This window comes from Dioscorea cayenensis, chromosome 7 (assembly GCF_009730915.1).
Source record: "Dioscorea cayenensis subsp. rotundata cultivar TDr96_F1 chromosome 7, TDr96_F1_v2_PseudoChromosome.rev07_lg8_w22 25.fasta, whole genome shotgun sequence".
NCBI lineage: Eukaryota > Viridiplantae > Streptophyta > Magnoliopsida > Dioscoreales > Dioscoreaceae > Dioscorea > Dioscorea cayenensis.
Genome location: NC_052477.1, coordinates 9798770 through 9803268, shown reverse-complemented (window position 1 = coordinate 9803268; position 4499 = coordinate 9798770).

Genomic DNA, 4499 nt, shown 5'->3' with positions numbered 1-4499 from the left:
ATAACCCTTCCTTTAGTCAGCTTCACTCCTTTACCCCCGTGACATAAAATTCCGATCACCTCTTAAACCTTTTTGCATACATTTTTCTATTCTTTTTGCATTCCCTTTTGTATGTACTCATTTCTTAAACAGATGCTCGTATTTTTAAACGGAGAACTCATTTCTTAAACATGAGAGTTCATTTCTTAAACATGAGAGTTCATTTTTAACAGAAACCTCATTTCTTAAACAGAACTCTCATTTCTTAAACAGAAACCCTCATTTTTTAAACATAAAACTCATTTTTAAACAAAAACATTAATATTTAAATGTAAAAACAAATATTTACGTTGATAAATTAATCCCGATATAAAAACCAATTAATCTTGGCCACTCGTACATATTTAAATAGAAACAATCGATATTTAAGCACTTTTTAAACGTAGAACGCAATATATTAAAATGTAAAACATCGGAGTAGTTAAACAAAGACAAACAAGCATATAAACAGAACTCATTTCTTAAACATGCAGGCTTATTTTTAAACAAAGGACTTCATTTTTAAACAGAAACCTCATCGAGTAGGGACATCGAGTATCTCATCGTCACGATCTCGCGAACCCCTTGAGGCCTGAGCTCCGGATCCGCGAGCGATCTCAAGGTGGCGATGCCTGGTGGGGTCTTAAAGGAGAAATCTTTGATCATGGCGTGGCGATCCGGCTGACGACGTCTCCTACGTCTGAGTGGTGAGGTCTGCTGGCTGACGTCCTGATAAGATCAGGCAGAACTTGAACGAAACCATTCTCGATCATGAGACCGCAACATGGATAGCAATAGGGTTAGGGTTAGGGATCATTCCGGCTTTGGATCCATGGTGCCTAAGTCGCGTGACGGAACGGAGGGAGGAAGTGGCGCCCGATGAGGGTTCGATCTCGCCGTCTTCAGCCTCGTCTTCATCGCCTTCCGCCGCTGCGACCTCATCTCTTTCATCTTCTTCGTAGCCGACCTCGGGAAGACCGAATGCTCCTCGTCACGAGCCGAAGGCATCGAAGGTTGCACTCGTGCATATTTAAATAGAAACAAATCGATATTTAAGCACTTTTTAAACATAAACGCAATATATTAAACGTGAAAACATCGATAGTTAAACAAAGACAAACAAGCATATAAACAGAGAACTCATTTCTTAAGCACGAGAACTCATTTCTTAAGCAGAGCTTTATTTTTTAAACAGAGACCTCATTGAGTAGGGACATTGAGTATCTCATCGTCGGCCGATCTCGCGCGAACGCTTGAGTCTCGAGCTCCGGATCCGGGCGAGCGATCTCGAGGTATGGCCTCGCTCGTGGGGTCCTAAGGAGAAATCTTTATCGGCGTTGGCGATCCGGTTGGCTGACGTTCCTCGGCGGTCGGAGTGGTGAGGTCTTGATGGCGACGTTGGATAAGGCGAAATTTGAACTTGAACGGAACCATTCTCGATCGAGGAGACCGCAACATGGATAGCAATAGGGTTAGGGTTAGGAATCATTCCAGGGTTTGGATCCATGGTGCCTAAGTCGGTGACAGGAACGGAGGAGGAAGCGGCGCTGCCGATGAGCGTTCGATCTCGCCGCCTTCGCTCTTCGCTCTTCATCGCCTTCCCTCGCCGTCGACCTCATCTCTTTCTCTTCTTCAGCCGTCGACCTCGGGGAAGACCGCATGTTCCTCGTCGTCGAGCGAAGGCATCGAAAGGTTGCACCTTTTTTCTCGAACTTGAAATCCAATTTTTCACTGAACGTGATCGTGATTGTGAGCGCGATGCTTTGTACCAGTCGGCCCGAAAAGTTTAAGCTACGATAAAGAGATTTTTGGGGTGATAAATACACCACAAAAACTCATTTCTTAAACAGAGACCTCATTTTTAAACAAAACCTCATTTCTTAAGCAGAAAAACTCATTTCTTAAAAGCGAGACCTCATTTTTAAAGCAAACTTCATTTCTTAAACAAAAACTCATTCCTTAAACAGAAAACTCAATTTTTTAAACAAAAACTCATAAATAGAAAACTCATTTTTAAACAGAAACTCATTTTTAAAGAGAGACCTCATACCCTCATATTTTAAATAGAGACTTCGTTTCAAATAGAAACTCATCATACGCTAGGGCATTATAGTCAAACCCCGTCACACTTGCCACAACTTCCACGCAAGGGACAATTAGTCAAAAAAATTCCAAATTAACTCTATCAATCACTATTAGATGTCTGGGGTTTTAAAAATCATCAGTATTCAAAAGGAAGGCGTTTTTGAGAGCACAACTAACTGGGGTGTTTTTGCAATATTGCAAACTTTCATGCAAGGTGTTTTTGGCAATTTCCACTCAAAAATAATTATAATAATAATAATTAATGGATAATAAATATTTCATTTCACATGTATGCCCTTTAAAAAGTATTCAAACAGTAACAAAAATCAATTGCAGCACTAATATTTAGTTATTTACATCTATGCCTGTGAAAAGCCCGGAAAAATCAATTTTTAGAAAAGGCGACAGCGCCGAACAAAGATGATCGAACACGCGGGAGAGCAGCTCATGCATCGAACCGTGTCCTCACTTTGCGCGAGATGGGGATCGAACTCGGGGAGCCACGCTCGACACTCGAGGCGAACATCCTACGCAAGAGACCCAATGCCAATAGACCAAATGGTCGTTGGCTGAAAAATCATTTTCCTGTTGAAACATCAGAAAAGCAGAGCAGCCATACATGCCCGGGAGCATTTTACATATAAGCCCTTAAAACCTTGTGCAAGCACTCACTAATTGAACAAGCATAAAAATTGTTTATCCAATTTTCAAATAATATTAAATTTTAAAGGAAATATAGAAAAAATAAATAAAATAAAATAAAAAATTGATTAAAAAAAATCCTGAAATAACATGAGATTAAAAAATAGCCAGCTTTTGAGTTTTTGCAAACAGAAAAACACAATGAAGGAAAAGAAAAAGGAGAACGGGAGGAAGAAAAAAAAATACAAAACGGGGTAGGAGAGAGACCAAGAAGATGAGATCGATCAAGGTTTTCATGGGCTTCAAAGTGAGATGGTGGATTGCGGCATACTAAGAAATAGTATCTCATTGTCACATATTGAGAAGGTTTATTTTTTTATTTATATTTTTATTTTGATAAATGTCACTCAGTGTAGTTAATTAAAAAGTGAGCATATGGACCAAGAATAAATTCATTTAGTAAAGTTTTTGGGTTACAAGCTCATATCTACAGTGGGACCAAGTCAGCACACAACATGTGACTTGAATTCGAAAACTCTCAAACTCTATGTTTATATTAAAAGTGCTAATAATAAAAAAATTAATTAAAAATATAAAATATAAATATAAATTTAAAATAAAACGGGAGGATATAAAAATAAAGATGGGGACAAAAAAATTTTTATATGTTTTAAAACAATATATTATAAAAATTGAATTGTTGTATTTGGGTGGTCAGGATGAATAAGGAGAAGATAAGATGAGGGAGTGAAGGAAGAACAAAGGAAGAAGAAGACGATACGAGATTGCAATCCAACAAAAAGAGGAAAAAAACTGATAAAGTCACCAGAATCTGACGGGAAAAAAAGGATATAATTAATGTCTTTCTCGAATTTTTTTATATGCTATACAAACATAAAAATTGAGCTTGATTTTTCTCATGATGAATAGCGTTATTAAAGTCATAATATGTATATATGTATATATATATATATATATATTAAAAATATTAATAATTATATATATATATATATTTAAATTCTACCCATACTATTTAAAAATAAAATACCTACAAAACAATAAAAATTATTATATTAAAATAAAATTAAGACTAGTGATAATAATAAATAATATGGCTAATTAAACATGGATCTTTATATATTTTTTACTGAACTTATTAGTACATAATTATCAAATTTTTAGGATATTAATGTATAGTAATTATAAAATAAAAATAAAAAATAAATCTCTAAAAATCATTATTGTTGTGTTGATAATTACTTTTCTCTCTTTACACAATCTCTTCTTCCGAATTTATGTTTTATCTTTCATTTGGATTTATCCTTTTTGCTATTTGTTTTATATCTAATTTAATTTGTTTTAATTTTTTATTGTATGATTATTTGTTGTATAAAAATATTTTTATATTTGTTGAATAATTATTGGATATTTGTTAAATAGTTGTTTGATTATTTGTTATAAAAACTATTAGATATTTGTTGTGATTAATTGCTATGAAAGTTTTTATTATTCATTAGATTATTTGTTCAATAATTATTGCATTTAATAATTGAATTAGATTGTAAATTTGTAGTTAAATTATTTTTAAATTATTTTATTTGTTAATCTAGTGCTTAGCTATTAGTTTAGTTAATTGCTAATTATGTAGATCACGATGGGTTTTTACACTAAATCAAAATTTTTAGATATATGCATATTTTTATATTTTTGAAAATATTGATTATTATAATCTCAAGTTTGAATAAATAGAATTA